Below are 27,705 nucleotides of genomic sequence, written 5' to 3'. Positions count from 1 at the left end.
GTTGGTGTGTAGTGTAATCTGTATTTGCGATGAATGTAAATGAGAGATCATGAGTGGAGATAAGATAGGAGTGGTCTGAGTGGAGATAAGAAATGAGTGGATAGAAAGAAGGATACGTTATATCAACATTTGAGCCAATTGTCTTGGTCAACAGTTTTTTTTTTTTTTTTTTTAATATATTGTACAAGGAGTAGCTCCCAATATTTAATGAGCCTGAACATTTTTGTTATGATTTATTAATTATATTTTGAGATGCTTCATTTTTATTGCTTGTGTTGCTGTTAGAAAGCAGATTACTGTTTTGTAAACAAAAAGAATATAAAAAAGAGTAAACTATACAAATAGTCTTTATAGTATGATAAAACCTACAAAAAAAGAGCACATTCAAACCAATAAATATAAACTCGCAATTTAATATTTGAGACTTGAGATATGCTTGAAGCCTTGAACTTGACTATAGTATTGGTTGACCGCCTAAAACTCTTCTATATCACAGTAATTTTTGGGCTATTCTAGTCAATTCATATTGTTAGTCTTTGAGGACCCAACTCTGAATTTGTAAAAGTTAAGTGTCATCTATAGCAAGAATCATAGATCAAAAGAATGGCTAGGAAACATTCTTCAAGGAGCAGCTTTTGCTTAGGTGACTAAGCTTTAGCAATAATTGTTTTATGAAATTGCCTACAAAACTTTGAATGTTGATAGACCTTCACATCACGTGTAGATGTAGCATACTCCTTTGATTTGGTTCACAAATTGCTCTCGAAATGAAAAGTTCATCAGGCCAATTTATCAAATTGGATCAAAAGTATTCATAAAGTGGGCGGATTTGGTCAGCAAGATGCAAAAATAATACTTCAAGTTCTATTACGTGAATAAGAGATTTTATTTTTTTGGCACAAATATTATTTTTTGTTCCTAAAACAAAACAATTTAAAAAGGTTCAATTGTCTAAAATAAATCTCTAAACCGGCAGATTTATTGACATAATTGCTTTAAATGATGAAGAACATGAAAATTAAAATTAACAAAGACTACACAATGCATCCAACCTCCTAAATTATTCTATTTAAAAAAAATTATATTAAACTTTTAAAAGGGATAGATAATTGCTTTAAATGATGCGAGTCAACCCAGCCTAGCAAGTCTGACCCATTACCCGACTCATCCACCCATCTACCTAATTATGAATGTCGTGTCTCAGACTACTCTAATTAACCAAGTATATAGCTGAACAGAAGAAAATGCACAAGACTATAAACTTCAGAATATACGTGCCTAGCGTGTTTTAAATAGGATCCTTTTCGTATTTTTTTCCTTAAGATCCTTACACGTGGGAATATGATAACACACATTTTTATATGATTTCTAAAAGGCACAAAATCACACAGCTCCATTTGAAAATTCAATAGTGAGTCAACCCGGCCTGGCGAGTTTGACCCATTACCTGACTCATCCACCTATCTACATAATTCTGAATGTCATGTCTCAGACTACTCTACTTAACCAAGTATATAGCTGAGCAGAAGAAAATGGACTAGACTATAAACTTCAGAATATACGTGCTTAGCGTTTTACGATTTGTTAAAAAGTATTAATTTAATTTCAGTTGCAGCTTTGATTTAATGTGTGGTGGTTATTTGTTTCTTTAGGCAAACCTGTTGATAACTTCAAGGACTAGGCTTGCAATATTGTAAAGGTCAAGAGATATTGTGCATTTAAAATAAGGATCGAGGATTACAATGTAAATCTGCATTATGGTTTCTTTATATATAGAACAACTTTTGGCCTCAAGTAAGTCATTTATCTAAAGCGGTCTACATGGCTTGTTTAAAAAAACAGGTTATACATGTCAACTTATCATTAATGAAACGGGTCAAACAAATCAACCTATGTATGACAACTGACAACTCAAACTTAAATTGTCACCACTGCTTTTAAAGCTGCTATTTACCCTTGTTACTTTAAACTATGTGATCTCCTAGAGATAACATTAGTAAGTCAAAGTGTATGGTCACAAAAATCAAGCATTCATTAAAAAGAACATCATGCCAACTGAATACCGTTCGGTACATTTTCATTTGCTATAACAGCCCGGCAAAAGAGAAACCAAGACTGTGTCCAGATCAACAAAGAAAACGGTAACAAAATCACAGCCCGACAATTGGCCCCACCGGTTATTATTGGATCGGGGATCGATTAACATTCACGAACAAGTGTGAGTTTGAGTATGCACAAAATATGTGCAGGGACTCGTTTGGTGAAAAAGAGACAAAGAAAATATACAATATAAACTTCTAATTTCACACATACAAATGAAGACATCAGTGGGTATTTATACCCTTACAATACGACAGTTATTTAACCGTTATCTTACTAACTAACATAACTACATAACTGAATTTCTTGTTCATCATGTTTTAATTCTGCAGTTGACTTTATTAAGAAGAAGTTTGACTTTTATTTTTGACTTCTAAAAATCCTGAATTTCTTGATTGTAAATCTTCCAACTGTTATAAAATTGAAATTTTGATTTTTACTTCATTTTCTTGGTCAAATTGACCACCGCCATTAACGATCCCAAGCTTTTTCAAATTTCATGTGCTAAAAAACTTAACCTCTTAAGATGTTATCAGTTACATATAACTAAGGGGGTGTCTGGGATTCCTTTTCAAACCTCCTTATTGACTTTTGCAAAAAGTTACAAGGAGTTTGCAAAAGTCACATTCCCCTAACTTATTAAAAACTTCTTTTTAACACCTTCAAAAAGTCATAAGGAGGGGCAAAAGTCATTTTGCCAAATACCTTTTTGACGTATAAAAGTTAATAAGTCAATAAGGAGTTTCAATAAGCAATCCCAAACATGCCCTAAATCAACTCAATTCACCTTCCTAATTCGTTATAAACCAGTAAATACTTATTTTGAAACTGACAGGTGCATCTCTCATACAAAGCAACACAATTCGTTCAAGATAAAATATTATAAGAGAATTCATGAATCCTTAGAAGCCAAATCAGAGTTTGTTACAAAATCAATGATGAGTAAACAGGAATTTGACAGCATATACATACTAGTTCTATACCGTCTGGTGGACGGGTATATTAATGGTACAATGTTGTATTCTAAACAAAAACATTAGTTGTTTAAAACCAACCAAAATGTGTGGGATGTTTCATCAGAAATTTAAATATAAAAAAATCAAAACTTAAACAAAAAAATCACAAATAAGATTTTATATACAACCAATAGGCTTGAAAAGCTGTATAGCAATAAATCCAGTTGCTAAAGTGTAAATAAATAGATATTTTCAGGCCTATAGTATACACAACATACAACACAATACCATTTTTTTCAAATTCATAACAAAATACAAACCTTCTCAAACATTTCGCCAAGTCATCCAAAGAACAAAGAAAAAACGTCTCAGACCCAGGACCTCTTGATCACTGACGGACCACTGGAGTATCATCGTGCCACCAGCGGAACCACCCGATCATATCCATCTCCACTAGGCATAATGCCTATACACCAATTCAGGAGGAAACCCAATAGATATGGGATAACCCCCCTTGTGGGAATCGAACCCAGGACCTCTTGGTCCCAAAGCGCCTTATCCCACCCCCCAAGATGCCACTAGGCTATAAAGCCATGGACAAATTGTAAACTTTTAGACTCCCAGATAGAAGACAACAAATTTATGAAGTTAGCAAAGAATCTAAATCATTTAGTACGCAAATCTTGAAGCAAAATAGCTAATCAAACCAAGCAAAAAAATGAAGTTATCGTACACACACCAAATGACAAAAATAAGAGTTTAAGATTGGCTTTAAAATAAAACTAAAAATCAACAAAAGTAAATTAGCGTCCGGATTTCTCTTACCAATCTGATTTACAAATCAACGGTGACTAACCCATCAAAATCGCAGAGTAAAAAAAAAGGGTAATTGCACAGTACCCCTGACCGCAGAAGGGATCTCCCTTCCCAGTTCACCACCCGACAAGGATCCCTGGCGGCAAATACCCATAGCCATCAAAGAGGGGTAAGAAACATGTTTCGAACCCGAGACCTCGAGTGTCCTCGGTCCGGCTTTAAAGCGGGTGTCGGTGGCCACCAAAGTGGCACTAATGGGAATTGAACTTGGGTCTCCATTGGAGAACCCAAGTCACTCCACCACTAGGCCACTTGTGGTGGTTAATGGAATTGACAAAACATAAGAAACAACAAATTAAGATTCAAATCAGAATCTGAAAAGACCATTCTTATAACTATCAACAAATCACACAACAAATGGGACAATTTTATAGCTACGGTCTACCCCGGAATGGGTTAATTTCCAAGTCCGGAATTAGACGAAAGAGAGGCTTAAATTCCTCATACAGATTGAGAACAAACAACAATAAGATCAACATTTACTCCAGCTCCTAATTAGTAAACACGCAAAATTACGGGAAAATAAATGTCACAGATACCGCTTACATGTATCTAACCAAATCAATTTAAAAATCCACAATACAACTCATAAATTGTCACACCACATGTAATGAATGTCGATTTTAAAAGCAATTCTTCTGTAAAGTATTTCATACAGAAACGTAGCCATTTACAAAACATAATCAAAATCCATACAGATCATGAAACTTCCAAGCAGATCCAAATTAGGTATAAAATACACACACGAAAAAAAAACCTAATATCCTTACTGTGGAAACAAAATCAACAGATCGGAATTGTGTACCTGTCCATATGGGAATCGGTGTCGGAGAAGGATGATTCCACATTTTGAAATCACTATAGCTTCAACCTTTGGTCCGATTAGAACCCTATGCGCAACTCCAGATTCAACTTTCGTCAATTAGACACACGATTCATGAGTGAGCTCGTTATGTTCCAATGTTCACACACCACTGATAACAGATGATAATTCCATGGTGAATTAGGGCATTGGAGGAAGCTAGAATCGCGGAGAGTGGGGATTTGGGGGAATTAGCGGTAAAGGCTGGGAATTTTGAAAAAAGTTTTATTTTTATTATTTTATTACTAGAAGGTTCACCCGTATGATGCGAAGATATGTAGGACTCGAACATTACAAACAGTTACCGGCTTAATACTAAAGTTATCTACAGTAGGGATGAGTAAGACTCGAACCCCGTCTTGACTGCAAAGGCAAGTGCGTGCTAACATATATATAAAAATATTAAGGCTATAGGGTGTGAGGTGCATGGTTTCATTAATCGCCACGTAGGATCATTAATGAATTGCTACACCATCCCCTTGTGTCATCCACCATGATTCCCATGGACTAAACCATGGCAACCATGAGCCTACTTTCCTTATTCAATATTTTCTTTACTTTTCACAAAAATGAATTAAAGTAATATAATAGTGGTTTAAGTCATGACCACGCCCTTAGGATAGTGGTTTTAGATGATGGATCAGAAGTAGGTGAGGTGACGCTGATGTGGAGGGTCATGGTGATCATGACGGCCATGACCATACCCTATAGCCTTAAAGATTGATCCGACTTTATTTTGGGAACATAGACATAAATAAATGCTTCTATTAAATAATAGATGTATCATTAATCTTAGATATTAAAATTTATATCCATCAAGAACTAAATTCAACTTTATTAAAAAAATTGCATATGGTTGATCAATATGAAGTTTAGTTTGAATGTCATCATCAAACAATAAAGCAAATATGAAGTTTGCATCCATCATATAACCATCTATTCATCACAATTTAGTTTGAACTAAATTTCTACAAAGTTTAGCATATCTTTATTCTCATCCATATTGGAGGAGCCATATCCCACATCGAAAGAATAAGACCTTCCGGTTGTATTATTAAGATCTTGGGTTACTCCCTCTATCACCAATTGGTTTTAGAGTGGAACCCCATAGACTTCAATATGGTATCAGAGCCACGGCTCTATGTCAGCTCCGGTTAAGGCCACGTGTACACCTCTTGATAGACCGGGTTACACGTGCGGGAGGGTATTGGAGGAGCCCTATCCCACATCGAAAGAATAAGACCTTCCGGTTGTATTAATAAGATCTTGGGTTACTCCCTCTATCACCAATTGGTTTTAGAGGGAGTAACCCAAGATCTTATTCATCACTTTATATCCATCAAGAACTAAATTCTCATGTGCATGGTGGTCACCAAAAAATGGTTGGATGGTTCCACGACACGGTGTCGGTGGTGGTTCCACGATACGGTGGTGGTACCACAGGATGATGCGACGGCGTTGGGTGGTGCAACAATTCGGTGGTGCGATGGTTGGATGCTACGTTGGGTGGTGGGATGGTTCAACAATTCTTTAAATATTCTTGTGCATATTGCACAGTTATTTGATATTCTATGATGTCAAGTTGCAGACGTTAAATTTACTAATTACCACTTGTGTTGCACTTAATGTACATTTTACTATTTTTTTAATCTGAATTTCTTTTAAGAGTAAGGTTTTTGTATCTCTTCACAGCAGCAGTAAGAAAATTGGGTTACTTAATGTGTCAAAATTCTTGACTTAAATCCCTGTATCGAGTTGACAATTGTCGGGCAATAGTGGTTGTCATATGGTTCTAATATCCATAGATTTGTCGATTTTCAATTAACAATACTGGTTGTTACATGGTTTCGCGTTAAACAGCATTTGCAGATCCCGTTGAATATGGTGGTTGCTATGTTTTCTTTGAAAAAAATAAACTTCTTATCGTCAAGGCATATTTCTTGATCCCGTATCTTCATTTCGCTCTGCTTTTGTTTTAATTTCTCCTACTTATACATGAGTTCCAGCAACAAAACCCATACTAGTGTTTATGATTTGACATAAAAAGGAGAAAAAGAGATGTCATATAATCTGTTTATGATTGTAGTTAAAATTTTCATAATGAATTGCTTTAGTTTTTTTTTCATCCAAATCCTGAACACTTAGTTTCAAGTGATAGAATAATGTGACATTTACATGACCACAATAACTAACAAACATAATAATAAGTTTTGTAATGTTTATAATATGCTGATTTTTCTATCATGATTTTTTTTTTGGATCGAAAAAACCAGATTTTAATAAGCATATAATTAAGAAGTTAGGGTAATAATAGTGATTTATTATAATAATTTGCAAAAGAACATCGCAAAAATATGAGATTTTGCAATTGAATTTTCTAAAAACTGGCACACTGTAACATAAAAAAAACCCGCATTTCCTACGGATGCAATCCAAAAAACGTTCTACAAGATTACTAAGATTAGAAGTTTGTTTTAGTAAATTAAAAGTAACCCCCGTTGATCTTATAGGGTTAGATGATAACTCATATTGATCATGTATATACAACTTACGTTATTTAGTCATTTTGTGTACGTGACATTCAAATTATTCATTAATGTGGCATTTGTAGGTCCCTGTTTCGGGATCGAATCCGTGAATTTCATGAGTATGTTCAAAGACGGAAGAGATAAGAGATGATAAACAAACAACTTTGTATTAATCCGGTAGTAAAACATTACAAGTCGGCCCGATTACATGATAACCGAACTAATACCAAAGGAGTATACATTCGGGGAGAGATCAAGTGGTGATCTCTCCCAGACAGACACACTGAAGCTCACAGGGAACTCACAAATGAGCTCCCCTTCTCTCTTGTGTTGCAAATGACCAAGTGTTGGTATTTATACCCAACACAGGTTGTATGGTCGAAGGATCTAACTGACTGATCGATAGATCATCTGTCGATCATCCAGCTATCGAAAGATACACATATACCTCGAAGGATCACATATCCTTCGAGGTCCATCCTTCGATGGATATCTTTCGAGCTCATCGAAGGATATACATAATCCTTCGATGCCTTATCCTTCGACACCAACATATACAACCATAATTTGTCTAGCAAACACACACGGTCAACCGAATAACCCTCTCGTTTGACCACTTCAAACGAGCGGGTCTATACACGTTCGATAGACCGTTTCACTAACTATTACAAATTCAGCGTAAATTAATAACTAATCTATTCGACAAGCATCGGACACAAAATCTGCATCAACAAATTCCCCCTTGTCCGTTGCTGTCGAATGCTGAACATGCAACTGCAATCGATCTTCAGTCAAGTATTCATCTTCTCTGTGTTAACCAATTCCCCCTTGACCGATGATCCAGGTAAGTAGTATCTTGATGCTCCTTGTATAATGTTTCCCCCTTAAAGTACGCGTATCCGTGTTGAGTGTTGTGCAATTTCCTCAAGAGGCTCAATTGACCGATCTTCCGCTGATCTTCCAATACTCCAACCGGCATTTGATAAGGGTTCCATTCTTTAAAAGCTGCATCAAGTCTTGATCTTCAAGCATACTACATTGATAGAGATTTCTGGTGAACTGTCTTCTGTAAACCGTCTTTGTGAAATCGACCAAGTAATGCACTTTAATCTTCAGCATCAACACTCAGGAAAGTCAGCTTGACCAAGTGTATCCCTTGCAAGCTCAACCAAACGGCACGCTTAGTTGAACTACATCCAGATCTCATTGTCTCGCCTTTGTGAAGTCGACCACGTAATGCACTACGAATCTTCAGCATCAGTACTCAGGAAGTCAGCTTGACCAAGTACATCGTTTGCAAACTCAACGAATTGAGTTACCCCCAGATCCCTGTAAAATCCCAAAGAAACATCAAACCCAAAACCGAATCCTGCAGGTCTTCAGCCTTGAACTATCAACTTCCATAAAGATTCCCCCAGGTCTTCAGTAAACAGCGCTTTGAAACAACTGTCGACTTTAGATACCTGTATGTTTCCGTGCAAAACCCTTCACGCTAGCTGGAGAATTAATTAAAATCCTCAAATATGTGTCTGTGCAAAACATTCCACGCAGAACCGTATGTATCACCAGAAAATCACAAACTCTACCACCTGTGATTGCGTTTAGAAATTTACCGAAGAAATTCAACAAATGAAAAATTTTTATCCCCCCATTTCTTTGGTAAAATCTCTAAACCTTAACAGATTCTTTCCACTTCAAAGAAACTGTCGTCAAATGTTCACCAATTCCCTCCACTGAGCGGAACTGTCATCAATCTTCATTGAATGTTCTCGGTTCCGAAAATTCACGAACATGACTTTCTTCTTTGCATAATCTAGTTGAATAAGAACGTCCCCTGGTACCCCGTAGGATCTGAATTGTATCCCTCCAAAGAATTTGTGAACTCGTTAGGACCGGTATTGACATTCTAGGTTCATTCATTCGTTACCAAATGCGAGAATATGACAATAAACAAAAAGATTTCTTCGTTGCATATTCTAGTTGATAAAGAAATTTCGCCTAGTACCCCGTAGGATCCGACTTGTATCCCTCCAAAGACTTTGTGAACTCGTTAGGATCGGTATAGACGTTCCAGGTTCATACGTTCGTCTTCAAATGCGAGAATATGACAATAAACAAAATCCTTTCGAACATTTCCGAATAACCGGTAACAATCATAAATTTTGACGTGCGGAAGCGAACATATCGTGTTGTTTTTGGCCCATAATAGTCGCGTTACCATTTTTGCCATTGCATCGGTAACCGTGACTACCCCACAATTTTTCAAACATCAAGTTTTCATCATCTCTTGTTTTCATCATGCTGCATCACCCCGCGCGCTCCCAAATTCATACGAATTTTGACGTTCACATTTAGAAGCGCGGTTCAAATCATATTCGCGAACACCCGACCCCACTCTGCATCAAAAACCTTTGTTCCAATAGATTTTTTTTTTTTTTTTTTTTTTTTTTTTTTTTGCATTTGCCTAAAACTTCACACCAAATGGGCCCAATAGAGAAATCTAGCAAAATATAACTTTAGGCGCTAGATTTTCACTTTGATACACCTTGTGTGGACGCGACTCGGCTCGGTTCGACTCGGTTTTGACACGGTTAGGTCCGGCTCAAGCCCGACGTCACGACATTCCTCCGTCGTGCGCCCCAGAGTTCGACACGCGAAGCACGGAGCGCCACAAACCCATTCCCGTTTACACCTCACCATGACATCATCATTGTGATGTCATGGTGATGTCACAACCTTGTCTCATGTTGACTAAATGAAAGATTAATTTCCAAACATGTGGGCCGAGACATATGTTGGGCCGTGAACATAGACAACAAACAACCCATAAGCTTAGTGGTCAATTGGACGGTGCCTTGGACAGTGGAACTTGGCGGTGATTAACAAACAACACACAACCAAAAGTTATTGGGCGGTTGGGGCGGTGCACCACACAATTCAACAAAACGATGGTGCCTTTTTTTTTTTTTTTTTTTTTATTTAATCAACAACAGTAGCAGCAGCCGTTCTTTCTCTCTCCTGAACCTTTTTCGATACATACCTCCAAAACAGCCACCAAACATGTCACAGATCTTTCGAATCATATCAGTTGAAGTCTTTCGAGCACCCTAACATTCGAGATCTGTTTAATCCTTTGATGTCTGTCACATCTTTCGAAGTCTGTCTCATCCTTCGATAGTTGTGATCCTTCGAAAAAGGTGGAATGATCTGACCCTTCGACAACTTTGAAAATCGTGAAGTTGACTTTTCTGGCACATGTCAGATCTGGATCTGACAAACATGCTGCTATCAGAACTGATCTTTCAAACATTTGACCCTTCGAAACAAAGAATGATCTTTCGAAGAGAAGGTTGACCTTTCGAAAATTTATAAGTTGACCCTTCGAATCAAGGACTGATCTTTCAAAGTTTGAAGATGATATGAACAACAAGAACACAGCAAATGTTCAAATCTGCAGATTTGATGAAAACGTTTTGAAAACGGTTTTTGATGATGATAACTTGAATTTTTAGGAGAAAAACATAAAACCCAACACTCGTTTTATCACAGATCTGGATATTCGGGTCCAGATCTGAGTTTTTCTCATTTTCACTATTTTTACATCTTGAACAAAAACCCACAAAAATCACAGATCTAGAGCACATGTGACTTAGTAAACGGTTAGTTTTACTAAATCGGGCACCATGGCTCTGATACCAATTGTAGGTCCCTGTTTCGGGATCGAATCCGTGAATTTCATGAGTATGTTCAAAGACGGAAGAGATAAGAGATGATAAACAAACAACTTTGTATTAATCCGGTAGTAAAACATTACAAGTCGGCCCGATTACATGATAACCGAACTAATACCAAAGGAGTATACATTCGGGGAGAGATCAAGTGGTGATCTCTCCCAGACACACTGAAGCTCACAGGGAACTCACAAATGAGCTCCCCTTCTCTCTTGTGTTGCAAATGACCAAGTGTTGGTATTTATACCCAACACAGGTTGTATGGTCGAAGGATCTAACTGACTGATCGATAGATCATCTGTCGATCATCCAGCTATCGAAAGATACACATATACCTCGAAGGATCACATATCCTTCGAGGTCCATCCTTCGATGGATATCTTTCGAGCTCATCGAAGGATATACATAATCCTTCGATGCCTTATCCTTCGACACCAACATATACAACCATAATTTGTCTAGCAAACACACACGGTCAACCGAATAACCCTCTCGTTTGACCACTTCAAACGAGCGGGTCTATACACGTTCGATAGACCGTTTCACTAACTATTACAAATTCAGCGTAAATTAATAACTAATCTATTCGACAAGCATCGGACACAAAATCTGCATCAACAGCATTCCACATCATCAACCAATTGGCCAGTGGTCAATTGTCAATGATCATCCACATCACTAACCATGTGAACATATTTTTTTTTTCTAATGCCAAATCCACTGATAATCACTTTAACATTTTTTTTCTAGGTTAAAAAAGTTAAAGCAATAGATACAAATCCATTAATACTACAGGGTCTTGTTTAATTCAGGTTGCCTCTCTCTCATTCCTTGTTGTTATGCATATATGTTCTAAATTCACATTTGTTTATAGTGATTTTATCGATGTTCTTGTCCTCTTGGTCAACATAAATTAACAATTCTTTTGTTTGGGAGTAGGTTAAGTGTAGGTATGCTCTCAGCTAGCTACATAACAATGAATTGGTTTGTACTTTTTTATAAAATTTCATGAATTGTATTATAATTAATGGCAAGTTGTCAATGGTTAAAGAAATGGTTTTTTTTTTCTTTTTGAATGGCAACTTTCATTAAAACGACCCAAAGAGGCCAAATACAGTTAACGAGAAACTAAGACGGAGATGCTACAAAACACAGAAAGAAATCGTTTTATTGCTGTGTTACACCCATGGTCTGATGAAAGAAATTGTTTATTGAGCTTGAATGAAAATAAACTAATATGAAGTTTGTATGACTAGAAAACTTGGCCATTTATTTAGTTTAGTGTAAACGAACGCAATAGTATAGTTATACCACCCCCTTGATACATATTACAAAGGTAACTAATTTGAAAGGCCAACGCCTACTAGTAAACAAAGCAGCAATGCTTGAACATTGTGTGATTTACCGATGTTTTAACAATGTTAGATATGATAGCTGAAAGTTTGACTCCATGTTTTGACAACATATTCTCAAATCTGTGACCGGTTGGACGTCATGTGATGACTCAATAAGTTAACAATGATATATACATAGGTAGGCAGGTAAGGTGATTGACGTTGCTCTATTAAATGATGATTTCATATAGGCTCAACCTTTGGTTCAATATAAGTTAGAGTAACGATGGTATTAAAATCTCCATTAATAATGATTTATGACACTAACTAACATATAAAATATATTCTTAATATACCAAAGTGCTTAAATCGTTAATTTTGTAATTTTATTTAAGCATCCTATATAAAAGTCCATTGTTAGTTAACTTGTAGCAATAATTAACGTGTATACTCCTATACCTGATACAATTTGGGCCTACATGGGCTGAAAATGGGAAATTAAGTGGCCATTTGCCTATGATAGATAGTTGTTGTTGGGCTCAAACCAGCAGCCCAAATGCACTACATATTCTATATTCTATTCTATATTCTATATTCTATATTCTATATTCTATATTCTATAATATAACAATTGATGAAACTCCTTGTGAATAGTATATTAATTGGGCAACTATAACATACTAATTACATTTTGGTCATCCATCTTTTTTGTGTGGAAAAAAAACCTTTTTTATCCACCAATCATATTTATCAAAGATATTTATCAAAGTTAAGTGATGTACTTAGAATATAACTTAACTAGGTTATAACCCGGGTGCTACCCGGGTTGGAGAAAACTATTAAGATAAATATCAAATGTATAAATAAAATAAAATACAAAGGGTTTAAATATATAATATAAACTTTAGTGTCGATACTATATAATATAAACTTTGGTGTCGATACTAAGCTTGTTGAGATATTGGGACAAAAACGCACCAAGTTACTTAGGTATATATAATTCTTAATACAATCACACTATTTCAATCATAAAAACAACTAAACTTTATATAATTGTTTCACATCAATCTTAAATGAATCAAATACTCTAATTGACAATATGGTTTGAAACCTGTACAATCATATCTTGATAACTTGATGTATTTCGATGATCAACCTCCAACTTCAACAACTTCCCTTTGATATGTTGCTTCAAATCCATAATTGATTACCAGTTGGACCCATTCCAAATTATCTGACCAAACTAAGTCTATGGTAAATGTGTGCTTGTAAAGTGAAAAAACACATCCATTATTCAAAAATACTTTCAAGCCATTCAATAGCTTTAAACCTTGTCATAGCTACAAAAAAATGAAAAAAAAAATCAAATAATCAACAACGTTTCTATTGTTTTGTTAGAAATAATTTGAAGGCAAAATTTTAATATATAGATAACTGCTCTTTGGACTTACCTTGAAGGTAGAGTAACACTAAACAATACAGTTTCAAACTTGAGCGAAAAAAACACTAAAGGATACCGTTTCGTAATTATGACATCAGCGAGGACTACATAGCATACCTGAGAGATTGACACGTAGCCAATTCTATGTCATCATATAAGCTCCTTTAATAGATAACATCATGTTCAAGATAACCTCTTTCGTGTTCATGTGAGCAAGAAGAGAGAAAGACACAAAGGATGTGTCAAACACAGTTCACATGATACAAATTTGACACTTGAACCTGTATCATCTGAACTATGTTTCACACCTCCTTTGTGTCTTCCTTTATTCTTTCTCACATGAACACGAAAGAGCTTATATTGAACATGAGTAATAACACAGCTGTCTTCTACATCCATCGCTATATTCAAAGGGCAAATATGGTGAAAATCAAGAAACACAAGATTAATAATACTTAATGTTTTGAATTTGATGGTTGATACCTTTAAGATGAAATCGAAGTGGTGGAAACCATGGTTCTCTTTCACCTCCGCTCCTTCATCTTGGTTTTTGAAACACGCAACTGCATTTGTGATTTCTTGTACTAAATCGACGATTACGCCCATAAGATATTGAGCGTGTATCGCTTCGGGGACACTGCTGTTAAAAGTATAAACGTGGTGACCCGTTTATTCAGTGTTTAATGGTTTTTATTCGATATAATAAAAGGAAGTAAATTGAAAGCTTACTTTAATTTGCCATAAATAAGGAGGGAAAGATTTGATTCTTTTTATTTCTCTTACTGATGTAGGGTTTCTGAATATACCATTGGCTTCAAGAACAACTCTGTCCAATCCGCCGGATATGGCCAGCTTCTTTGCTTCTTCTAATAAATTCATACGCTCGTCATCAAAAATCTCATTTCCGTCACGTATCAAGCAGACCTGACAATGAAAATATATCTAGTTATGACTGGGTCAATTCATGTTGTGTTTTATCTCAAAAAGTTATAAATCTCAAAACCTAAGATTTAAGAAAGGAAAATAGTTTAAACAGGTAGGTTGAAAGTTAATAAAAAACTATTTTAATGGTTTAAACGGTTATCACCCGGGATTGCTTCCCGGGTTGAGAAAATTATTTATATTAGAAAATATTTATGACTAATGCTACTTAAATGTATAAATAAAAAGACTAAACCATGAGGTCAACTAAAGTCCATAAGGTTTTTCCAACACATACAGTATCAAAATATGTCGAAAATTTAACTTTTAATTTTTAACAATTTAATTTATTGTTTTTCACAAGAACAATGGTTATTATCTAATCTTTGAATTCTGGTATGAGGACCCGTAAAACAAATATGAAAACTTAGTAAATTAATTACCTTTGAATACCAAAATCACATATTTTAAGTATTTTTAACACGAGGAGTTGCGCTTCCAACAGTGTATTTTCAAGCTTAAGATATCGGTAACAAATTTCCTGCAACACAATAATCGATTCAGAATAGAGCTAGAGGTGATATTGTTATGAACAAAGAAAGGGTAGAATGGTAAACTGAACGAAAAGATTGTATACCATTGAATGACAATAACTAATTCATGATATAAGTTGTTTAGGTTAATTATTATTATTAATTAATACACACTTAAGATCATACAAAAAAACATGATATATTAATGTCTTCACTATAAGAAGAGTTATAAATTTTTCATGAACTTTTCTTGGCTATATTGAGTTAATATATCCTATTTAAGTGTATGTAGTATTATCACACGAGTGCAATAATTTTTCCATGTCCTGTTTATTTCCAAAATGTTATAATCGTTACCCCCAAGAATCATTTTAACATAGGTTAATCTACAAGAGTTGACCCGGACTAATGTTGCCAAAGTAAAAAAAAACTCCAGTGAATTGAACTCCAATAAATAAAGCATGGTATATACTAACCTCAATTTGATTGCAGATTTGAATGATTGAAGACTGAAAAACAAAACACACATCTCAAAATAATCTGTTAACCTATTAACCTAAAACAGTTCCACACCCACTTACTTAGTACCATCCTTTCCGGTAATTTAAGATCTTGAAATCCCCCAATAAGTCAAAATCGCAACCTGATCCCTGGCCACTATCGCCATATCAAAACGACGAAACTTTAACACTACCACTGCTACCATCCCAGCGACTTCACCACTGCCTTTTTGTCTCTGGTCATCGTGTTTTTCTCCCTCTGCATCACGTTAGAACATACATATAAGATATCAATTTGACCCATTTCCTTTAAAAAAGTAATTTTACACATTTGACCCATTAGCAATAAGATAACCCAAATCAGCCCGTTAGCACAACCATATTCAGTAAAATGACAATATAAAGCAGTTTAAAGATTAGGCGTAGGCTAATTGTCGATGTTGGTTTGAAGCCTATTTCATGTTTATGATATCCATTATATATACCGCCTTGCATATAAGAATAAATATCGGTAATGTTGTACTTGCAGGCTCACCACCCCTGCATGGAATAAAAACATACATGTATTCCACGCAGCCGCAAATATGCCACATAATCAATCTAACAATCACACTTTGAGCCACCAAATGGTCCACGGTCTCTTCCTCATATCCACATATCACACAAGAGGTATCCGAAACGGAAACCACACGCTGCAGAAGCGCATTTTTTTCAGCGATGCAGCCCTGCACGAGCTTCTAGATAAAGAAAATGACCTTTTCTGGAACCCATGGTTCCATCTAAAACCTTCAGCCGCCACCTTGTTCCAGATCTGATTCGCCACCTCATCTCTAAACTGAGTGACTGTGAATTTTTTCCCTCTCCATCCGCGCTTTGACCCCCAACTTTTCTGACCCACCTACTCCAGCTTTGATAGTGTCTTTCAAAACCGAGCATATATCCTTCCAATTTCCAACCAGTACTTCTTAAAGCAAATATATGGAGCCTTCAACTTATAATATGAGTGGGTTGATTTGGATTATATTTTATTTTAAATGGGGAAAATGTTATAACTAAATATAAAAGGGTTATAATAAATAGGTCAAATGGGTCCACGAAGTGTATTTTTAATACAAGACAACGCCTTAACCATTATATTAACTATCACCACAAAAATGAAATCACTTTCTTTATATTGCACACACGACACACTAAATAAGTTATAAAATATATAAAAATATCATACAAAAAGAGTTTTGTGTCAACCCAATCCAACCCATACAATGGTGTTAGAATTTTTAACAACTAACCTTCTCTTTTTTCCCAAGTCTATACTCCAATACCAGTTGAGATCAACTCCGCTACCTGCAAACAACATCAAATACAAAGCTATAAAACTAACAATATTATCTCTTTCAAAATACAAAGCTACCTGCAAACAACATCAAATACCTGCAAGACCATTTCTTCTTTCAAAATGGTCTCCTGCTTCGACTTTCTTGCGTCCATTCAGATTTTCCACGGGTACCACCTGAGAGACCATAATCAGTTGACATTAATCGTATAATTCTAAAGGCTACATATTCAATCAGATCTATATACTAACTCTATTATAGAAAAAAAACCAAATTTGAAAAAAAAAAAAAAAAAACCTTCACTTCCAGAATTCTGAGTAATACTTGGATCTGATACAAAGAGTACACAAGCTTCTATAACCGCCTTTACATTGGAATGTAAATCAAACTTGTCATGACAAAAAAGTTAATATCTCAAGGTGAAATCTTTCGTTGTCTTTTTAACAAAAACAACTAAGCTTAACAAACTAATATCTGATTAGAAGACAACGCACGGTCCTTTAAACCGCAACACTCGAATAGACGAAAATGCGAATTAACAGCAGCAATGGCCGACCGCCGCTGGTAGTCATCACTGGAGTCTAAAATCACAAACTCTGTCCTCTAACAACAATCGAATGCCACAAAATCAACCGTCGGATGTTTGGTAAAAGAAAAGTCTCCTGCTTTCAACGCCTCCAAACCATTTCTTCTTTCAAAAAGGTCCCCTGCTTCGACTTTCTTGCGTCCATTCAGATTTTCCACGGGTGCCAGCTGAGAGACAATAATCAGTTGACATTAATCGTATAATTCTAAAGGCTATATATTCAATCAGATCTTTATACTAACTCTACTATAAAAAAAAAACCAAATTTGAAAAAAAAAACCTTCACTTCCAGAATTCTGAGTAATACGACCTCAGCATCACCAAGTCGACAGTTATAACACAGGAAATTTTCTGTAGGAAAGATTGTTAAGGTTCAAATATTATGTTTAACCGCAAGTGTCTAAATCCAAGTCGAACAGGATAACTGGCGTTGCGAGACATACAAACTGCACTTGAAAAGACTGCATCTGAAATTAACAAAATTTATAAAGTGAAAGTCAAAATTTAAAAACAGATTTTACTCGTATTCCTACTTCTCTATCGTAATTCCAGTTTGATTACACAGATTTTTCAGCCAAAGAAGAGATTAAGGATTCAATAAATCGGAAGTTAAATCATACTCCGTATAAGTTATATCCATTGTAAACTAACCATGAATCCTTCTCAAACAAAGAAGGTGGAGGCGCTGATGATCAAAACGGGGCAACAACTTACCGGTACCTGCCGAAACCAAAATCGGTCAGATTTATGTGTTGGTGGAACCCTAGCCGCCGTCCTTTCGCCATTGCCTAGAACCACAACCATCACAAGAACACCAATGGAGAAACCCTAAATCAACCCATGTCTTGTCGTCTTCCCTCTTCAGGTGACCACCACCGTCACCATCTTCCTCTTGGGCGATGAAACAGACAAATTTTAGAAAAAAGTGAGCTGATAAACGAATGTAAAGTATAGAATCAATATACCTGCAAGTGAATCGGTTTGATTTTGGAACAGCAGGGAGAAGAATGAAGCGGCGGTGAAAGAGATGAAGATTTAGGGTTTCAGAACATTTTTTTGTGTATATTATGAACAAAAGATCTATTATATACGGATCCATTTTTTGATGGGTGGGTCGGAATCAAGATATTCGGATGCCGCATACCCGAATTAATAAGGAGAAATTTTTTGGAGCCAAAACCACTTTCAAGAAGCCCTGTGGTGATGCCACATCATCTCTCAAGCCCTAATAACATGACACCTAAGCCCTTATTTATCATGTTTATATATATATATATAGATTTTGATTTATTAAATTTGTATTCAAATGTAATTTTAATTAGTTACCTTATTTTCTCTATTTAAATCTTGATAAATTTTATTAGAAAAGTTTTTATATTAAGTAATAAGAATGTGTTTTTCTATTTATTTGTTTCTTTTGATCTGAAAATACTCTAGACATAGTTTTTTTCTTTTAATTATGATAGTGAGTGCCAATACCTTAAAGAAGCAAAACGACACCGATCAAACTCCCGTCGCGAAGCACGGAAGAATTCTACTAGTTTTTAAAAACAATCACAGTGGGCCGCTTGCAATTGTTCTTCACATCAGGTGCGTGCTTTCGAACCGCCACTTTTCCCCATAATCACGCTCCCAAAAAGTAATTTATGCCTCCGTTTTAGTTGCTGTTTTGATTCAATCGTTGCCCCCTTTGTGGGTTTGTTGTTTTTTATTGTAAATTTCTGCTATTTGTGACTAGTGTTTTCTTGTTCGTGTTTTTTTTGCGGTTGATTTATGAAATAGAGGGTTTTTACGCAGATGTGAAATTGTGAATGTATGTTGCGCTCTTGTATGTTTGTTGGTTTTGTTTTTGCTTGTTTTGGAAGGGATTTTAGCTATTTAGTTTGCATGCACACCAGGTGTTTGGTTTAATGCCTCAATGAAAGATGCCTCTTTTTTGTTACAATTTTTGAAATGACTTTGTTTTCAGTGTGTAACTATGTGGCGTTTTGGAGCGGATCTCGGTTTGTTAATTTGTATAGAACATCAGATGATGGCTTTGGGTATTTTGTTCTATTCATATCTAAATCATAGATGTAATTGAACACTTGGTAAAATGAATGAAGAGACGAAAGTAACACCATTGGTTTCAATATGTTGGGAATAACTAAGTGTTGGTGCACTTGTGTCTGTACTTTGTCTGTATTCGGTCTGTATATAACGATGTCCTGTCTTGTGTTGTAAGTTGACCAAGTCAACCATCCTCCGGTTTGACTTGGACAACAGATTGTATGTTGAAAGATGTTCTGATCGAAGGATAGTTCCTCGATGGATGGTGTTAATCCTTCGAGGTGCACGAAAGATATGGTTCGACTGATTAGACCTCGAAGGATGATCCTTCGAGGTCAATGCTGATCATTCGAACAACTTGTGATCGATAGATGATCCTTCGGACCATCTATCGGAACCTTCGGATCCTTCGATCAGACATCAGATGTTTCGGGTATATATACCCATGCAGTGTTGAGGACAGAACATAGATGCACACAGACAAGAACAGAGAGAGCATTCTGTCCGAAACACTCACACACACTTAGAGAGTTTATAGAACATTTCTGTAAACATTGAGCTTGTAACCGCACCCTCATTGCATTAATACAAGTTGTGTTAATCGGTGAACTTGTGTGTTTGTTTCTCTACTTGCTACTAACTCGGTTTGCTTGCTAGCTTGGATTCCGCACTCGCTAGTAGGTTTGTATAACAAGGTTTAGGTTCGTAATCCTCCGCGAAATAGGGACCTACAAGTGGTATCAGAGCCTCGCTCTTTACCTTGTTTAAAACCGGGTTTTTACAAGTTTTGGTGTGTTGAAACACTTGGTTTTGCACCTGTTTTTACTTGTTTTCTTGGATTTTCTTTGAGTAAAAACGTGTCTAAACTAACCGGGAGTGTTTAAAGTTGGGTTGGGTAACTTGGAAATTGGTTTTTAAGAAACTTTGTGTTTTCCGGCTAATTTCCGGTGTGTTTCCGGTGACTGGTTCTAGGATAAGGTTATCCATTTTTGGCATAGTTTATTTCAAATCTTGGTTGGTAAGATTGTTGTCAGTCTGCCATACCCTTTTGCCGAAAGTTGACTTACCAACCAATCACCTTTTCACCAACCTTTCACATCAGATCAGTTTGTGTCAGAATCTCTCGAAAGATATCTTTCGACATCGAAAGACTATCCTTCGACATCTGTCGATCAAGGAAGGCTCGAAAGATTGTTATCCTTCGACCCATCCTTCGAAGTCTGAATCATATCCTTCGAGAAAGGAATCTAATCGAAAGACAAGTGTCCGAAAGATAAGGATCCTTCGTATTGGTGAATCTTTCGAGATCTGTTGTTCGAAAGATAGGGATTTAACTCGAAAGATAAGGATCTTTCAAAGGAGAATCCTTCGAGTTCTTGAATCTTTCGACATCATTGTTCGAGATTCAACAGTAATCTTTCGAGTACTGTTGATCCTTCGAACAAGTGTTAATCTTTCGATTGTGGTCAGTTTGTTGTTAACAAGTTTCTGTGATTTCAGATCCTTCGACCAGGATCTTTCAGCTGTGTATCTTTCGGATCATTCTTACTTAGCATTTATTTTGCTCATCTATCATGAATCCGAGTTGGTGGGGAAGTCCGGCTCCAGACAGTGGAAAATACATGAATACCAGTCAATCTCCATCATGGGCCGAATCTCCGGTATCTACATCCTCACAAACAAATGCCACTCAAGCTGGTCAATGGGCATTTGTTTCAAATCAAACTCCGAGTATTCAAAGTCTTCTACTAAGTGAAAGTGAAACCGGAAGTTTAAACAGGCCTCCAAAGTTGATGCATCTTAATGAATATCCGGGATGGGTTGATCGTTTCCATACATACATTCTTGGTCAAAATACAGAGTTATGGTTGCGGTTCACTACAGAATTCGATCAAACTATCGAGGTTGCTGCTTCTTCGACAGCTACATTTGCCGATCTTCCTGATGATCAAAAGAAGACGTATGACTTAGAAAAGAAAGCATACGCTATTCTTACTCAAGCACTGAGCAAGGATATTTATCATCAGTTCGTCAGTTTCAAGACTACGAAGAAGCTGTGGGATGCATTAAAGACAAGAGGAGTAGGTAATGAAGCCACACGTCAACTACGACGAGATCTACTGAAGAAAGAATTCGATGGCTTCACATGTATGGATAAGGAGTCCTTGGGAGATATGACAAGCCGTTTCTATCACCTTCTTACTGAGCTGACCAATTTTGAAGTCACAACGACTCCAACAGAGGTGGTAAAGAAGTTTGCCGATGCATTGCCTCCTCAATGGAATAACTTCCTGGAAATCTTGAAATACAACGGAACGTTGAAAACTACAAATATCAACGATTTCGTGCAGCTTCTGGAGAACAAGGATCAGGAAGAAACGTTGAAGGCAAAGAGAGTTGCAGTGCCACAAAATCCAGAGATGTATTATGGCACCTCCACTACTTCATCTGCAAAAGCCGGTTCACATGCTCCACTTCAAACGGCGTTTGTCACTAGCACGGATATGTATGGCAATCCAGTGCAAGTTCCTGTAAAGCCGCCTCCAACCACAGATCTGTATGGAAATCCAATACAACCACCTCCTCCTCCTCCTGCTCAACAACCACAATATGCATGTTATGGAGGAACATCATCTGCTGCAGGTCAACAATGAAAGCCAAATACAGTACAGCTTGACACTTCAAGTTTCTCTAAAATCAGTGTAGAAGTAGCTAAGGAACACATGGAGCTGCTTAACACTGTAGTGAGCGCGTACTGTGGGTTGATAGAAGGTCAGATTGGGAACATTAATCTGACACAAGAAGATTACAGGCAGATTGATAAGGAAGAGATGGACTTGATGGATATCAAGTGGGCCTTTGCGAGTGCTGTGAGAAGAGCAAAGGATTGGATGGAAAGTACTGGCAGAACCAGCTTGGAAAGTAAGCGAGACACCAAGTATGGGTTCGATAAGCAGGCTGTTAAGTGCTTCAACTGTGGTGAACGGGGCCACTTTAAAAGGGAATGTACAAAGCCAGCACAGCACGGGAATCAAAATCCCTTCAGAAACCGAGGCAACCAGCAGAATCAGAACAGAAACACTGAGCGGTCATTGGTGCCTGCAAATAACCAAACCAACCGAGCACTAGCAGTTCAGGTGGATGAAGGTTGTGACTGGTCAATCCAGTTGGGTGCTGATGCTCCTGATGAAACAGCATGTTTTGCTCAGGTTGTGAAGAAGTTAGTTCACACCAGTGGTGGAGAATCTTCTGCCAGTGGTGGTGAATCATCTGAAGATGAAGATTCGTCTGGTTACAGTGGAAGTGTTGATGAAGAATCATCCAATTCTGGTGATGATCATGTGGGTGAGACATCGAATGCAGCAATTGATGCAGATATTGATGAACTCTTGGAGGAAGCTGCAGCAGAAACTCAAAGAAGATCTATTCTGGTGGATCAAGCTGCTTATACTTCGTCTTCTCTCCATTCAGCCTTTATGGCTAATGTCGACGGTTCATCAAGTCAGGTATGTGTCGATGAACCCACTGCTGTTAATTGTGATGAATGTGCTAGGTTGCATGCTAGATGTGCTGAAATGGAGAAAAGTATGTCTGAGTTGCAAGGCAAACATGATGCTTTACAAGCTAGTTTGTTTGACTTGCAAGACAAACATACTACTGTGAATGAGAATTTGAGTGACTTGCAAAGTAAGCATGACGCTTTGCAAGAGAAATATGATGTGACCTTTCTCCACAATCAGAAATTGACTGTGGATCTCTCAAAATGCACAGAAGCCAACATGTTTCATGAAAACCATGAAAAAGAATTTAAGTCAATGATTGAAACATTAAAGAAAGATAAAACTGAATTGACAAAAATGGTTTCAAGAAAACAGACGGACATTAATTTGTATATCTCTCGTCTTGAAACAATGCAAAAAGAGATGGCTTGTGTGAAAACTGAAAGTGATGCGATCCAACTCAAGCTAGACAGTTATTTGAGCTCTAGCTATGTGTTAGATCACATCATTGATGTTCAGAAGGAAAAGAGGGATGTCACATGCATAGGCTACAAGAAGTGTCCACCACCAGTGAGACATAATTATGACGCCATGCCTGATGAAGAGGACAGGGTATTCTTTGAACCCTCTGTGCCTCTAGATGTTAAGGAGTTTGCTGCAGGACTCGGATACCAAAAGGAAGTATCCTCAGATTCAGATGTGTCAGCAGATACATTTGTGAGTGCTGAACAGAATCAAGATCCTCCAGTTGTGATTGAGGATGCTGATTCGTCTGATGATGAATCTGACGATACTGTCCCAGCAAAGTCTGATGCGGTAGCCAAAAATGAGGACATACCTCTTGAGAATCACATTCTATGTGATCCCCCTGTTCAACCCGCTAAGACTGTTGCAACTGAGTCCTCATCTGCAGAAGAGCCGGAGAGTGTGAATTTGCTGTACACTCTAGTTGGTGATGATAAAATTTACTCAGACAAAGATTTTCCCATTAAGAATGTTAATCAATCCTTAATCTGCAAAGTCTTTGAGAATTCGACGAGTAAGTTCTTGGGAAAGGCAGGACCTAAAGTTCGAGTTACACAGTGTCCGCCTATTCCAAAGGCTGAAATCCGAAAACAATTTGGTAACAAGAAATTACCAACAGTGCCAACACAGCAAAATCACACCAAACCCAAAGGTAAAACACCGGCTCAAGCTAACAAGAAGCCGAATCAAAAGAAGAAGAAAAATGTTAACTTTGTGAAATCGACGGGAACGGACAAAATTGAAAAGTTTGAAAATCAATCTAACTTAGATTTTGTCAAGAAAGCCATTGTCGAGAAAAGAAATGAACCAAGTAGTTCAAAACCTAGTACCTCGGGTTCACAAAGTTCAACATCATCGGCTAGAAGATCACATGATTCTTCGGGGTTTGTAGAACGAAGATCATGTTTTGAGTGTGGAACCATTGGGCACATTATTAGAAATTGCCCATATCTTCATAAGCAGAAAGGAAAGGTTGATGATCCCCGTGGCAAAACTGACCGTAAGCCAACTGTTTCCACAAAACAAGATCCCCGCCTTGTAAAAGAAAGGGAAAAGAAACAGAAACGCCAACAGGTCAAAAAGATTGAAAAAACGATTAAAACCGATGTGGTTCAAAAACAATCTGTTGTTGTAAAACCAGAAGATTCTAAAACTTCAAATCATCAAGAAGTTAAAATTTTAAAGAAAAACACTGGTGAAACCAAACAGACTTGGAAACCAAAAACGGTTGTTGAATCAGGGGGACCATCACAATTCACCAACCATCAAAGACAAGAAGTGATTGTCATTGATGAAAATGGAAGACCCAAGACCACAATGGCTTGGGTCCCCATCTCCAACTAATTCATTTGAGTTCATGTGCAGGGTGCTTCAGGAGGAACTATCAGTAGTCATTGGATTGTTGATAGTGGGGCATCCAGGCACATGACAGGCGACATGAAGCTTCTCTACGACGTTAAATCTATTAGAGGAGGTTATGTTGCTTTTGCTGGAGATAAAGGTGGATATATAACGGGTGAAGGAATGATATCTAACGGGATTGTCAGCTTTGACAAGATCAATTATGTGCAACAACTTGATCACAATCTTCTTAGTGTTTCTCAAATCTGTGACAAGAAATTTTCAGTACACTTTGATGCTAATGGATGTTATGTGCTGAAACCCGGCTTCAAAATTCCAAAAGAATGGATTCTCTTGTCGGCTCCAAGGATAAATGATTTGTACGTCCTTGACATGAGCCAGGCTATTACTACGTCTGCACAAGCAACTTGTTTCGTTTCTAAAGCCACAGAAAAAGACACTATCTCTTGGCACAGACGAATGGGTCACATTCACTTACGAAAAATGAATCATTTGGTTTCAAATGAATTGGTGAATGGTGTTCCCCTCAAAAATTTCCATCTTCAAGACGTCTGTGTTTCGTGCCAGAAAGGAAAGCAAACAAAGAAGAAGCACCCTACAAAGAAGATCAACACAGTGGCAGTTCCTCTTGAACGTTTGCACATGGATTTGTTCGGTCCTGTCAAACACAAGAGTATTCGGGGTGATCAATACTGCCTCGTAGTTACTGATGACTATTCAAGATTTTCTTGGGTTGCGTTCATGGCACACAAGAGTGAAACCTTTGGCATTATCAAAAACTTGATCATTCAGATTGAGAATTTGTATAAGTTGAAGGTTAGGCGGATACGTAGCGACAATGGTACTGAATTTAAAAATCATTCCATGGCGGAGTTCTGCACTTCAAAGGGTATTCTTCATGAGTTTAGTGCAGCTTATACTCCTCAACAGAATGGTGTCGCTGAACGTAAGAACCGCACATTGATCGAGACTGCTAGGACAATGTTGGTAGAGTCACAGTTACCCATTCCATTCTGGACTGAAGCTGTGGCCTCTGCATGCTATACATTGAACAGAGTCCTTACAATCAAAAGACACAACAAGACCTGCTTTGAGCTTCTTCAAAAACGGAAACCAGATTTGTCCTATCTCGAACCGTTTGGAGCTCCTTGCACAATAATCGATCCTAATGGAAAGTTTGGGGCAAGAGCAATTGATGGATACTTTCTTGGGTATGCCACCCCTAACTTACGAGTCTGGAATCTAGAGACTAAAAGGGTCGAGGAATGGTCTGAGGTCAGAGTACAAAGGCACACCTTGCCAGTTAAAAATCCAGGTCAACCTTGGATGTTTGAGTACGATGACTTCTTCAATTCGATCAATGTTGAAGCCGTTGAAGAAAATGCTGCGGCTAGGATGTTTTTCGAGAGTGACAATGCAACAGTTTCACCGGTGGTTCGTCCAATTCTTGTGAATCAAGAACCATCTTCTTCGGTGAACAATAATACTCTCAACAATGAGGATTTTCATGATGCAAATGAATTGAACGAATCTTCAGAGGATGATGAATTTCTAGATGCAGATCAAGAAGCTCCTACAACAGCAGTTCATGGTACTTCAGAGGGTACTCCTCCAGTGGATACACATAGAACAGCTGAGACTACTGCATCATCCTCTTCGTCAATTCCGGGTCTTGAATTGGTTGTTGATCTTAATCTTAACAACTTGGGTATAAATGTTCCAGTTCCAGATAATCCAGAAACAAGGATTCATAATACCCATCCTCAACAAAACATCATTGGAAATGTGCAAAGTGGCGTACAAACAAGAAACATGTTGCGAAACAACAACAATGCAGGCTTGTATGCGGCTATTCGAGAATCCGGGCAACAAAACGACTGGTCCTTCGCGTGTTATGTCTCACAAGAAGAACCAAGAACGTGGAAAGAAGCCTTGAAAGATAGCGCTTGGGTTGAAGCAATGCAGGAAGAACTGCAACAATTCCAGAAGCTGGGTGTCTGGAAACTAGTAGAGAAACCTGCTGGATACAAGAAGATTGGTACCCGTTGGGTTTTCAAATGCAAAAAGGATGACCGCGGAGTTGTTATCCGAAACAAAGCACGTTTAGTCGTTCAGGGTTTTCGTCAGATTGAAGGGATCGACTACAACGAAGTCTATGCACCAGTGGCACGTCTCGAAGCAATTCAAATCTTTCTAGCCTATGCGTCCTTCAAAGGATTCAAGGTCTATCAGATGGACGTGAAAAGTGCATTTTTACATGGTGTGGTTGAAGAAGAGGTGTACGTCGAACAGCCTCCAGGTTTTGAAGATCCTATCCATCCCGATCGGGTTTGGTTGCTCAACAAAGCTCTTTATGGTCTTCATCAAGCACCACGAGCTTGGTATGCAACCTTATCACACTATCTGCTGGAGAACGGTTTTCGTAGAGGTCTTATCGACTGTACTCTTTTCATCAAGGAACAAGATGGAGATCTTCTTCTGGTACAGGTATACGTTGATGACATTATTTTTGGTTCTACTAATGATGTCTTGTGTAGGGAATTCGAGCGCATTATGCAGTATAAATT

The 27,705-nt window shown here is 37.3% G+C and overlaps 2 long non-coding RNA genes across 6 annotated transcripts; both read right to left on the bottom strand.

The window, feature by feature from the left end:
- Window positions 1-13,351: 13,351 nt before the first annotated feature.
- On the bottom strand, window positions 13,352-14,168 carry LOC118485546. The gene is made up of 2 exons (XR_004876591.1): window positions 13,946-14,168; window positions 13,352-13,727 (listed from the first exon to the last, which is right to left on the bottom strand). It is a non-coding gene; the product is annotated as an uncharacterized LOC118485546 (long non-coding RNA).
- A 25-nt stretch (window positions 14,169-14,193) lies between these two features.
- On the bottom strand, window positions 14,194-18,847 carry LOC110903532. 5 transcript variants are annotated; one of them, XR_004876595.1, is made up of 11 exons: window positions 18,668-18,836; window positions 18,417-18,593; window positions 17,983-18,169; window positions 17,414-17,869; window positions 17,214-17,292; window positions 17,072-17,126; window positions 15,864-16,041; window positions 15,759-15,791; window positions 15,193-15,290; window positions 14,558-14,752; window positions 14,345-14,468 (listed from the first exon to the last, which is right to left on the bottom strand). It is a non-coding gene; the product is annotated as an uncharacterized LOC110903532 (long non-coding RNA). The 5 variants fall into 5 exon arrangements; XR_004876592.1 differs by adding an exon at window positions 14,194-14,229 and having other exon boundaries at window positions 14,312-14,468; window positions 15,193-16,041; window positions 18,668-18,847; XR_004876594.1 differs by having other exon boundaries at window positions 15,193-15,791; window positions 18,668-18,846.
- Window positions 18,848-27,705: the final 8,858 nt, after the last annotated feature.

This window comes from Helianthus annuus, chromosome 13, assembly GCF_002127325.2.
Source record: "Helianthus annuus cultivar XRQ/B chromosome 13, HanXRQr2.0-SUNRISE, whole genome shotgun sequence".
Lineage (NCBI taxonomy): Eukaryota > Viridiplantae > Streptophyta > Magnoliopsida > Asterales > Asteraceae > Helianthus > Helianthus annuus.
Note: the sequence above shows the minus strand (reverse complement) of the source record. Positions and strands in the feature narration are given on the sequence as shown.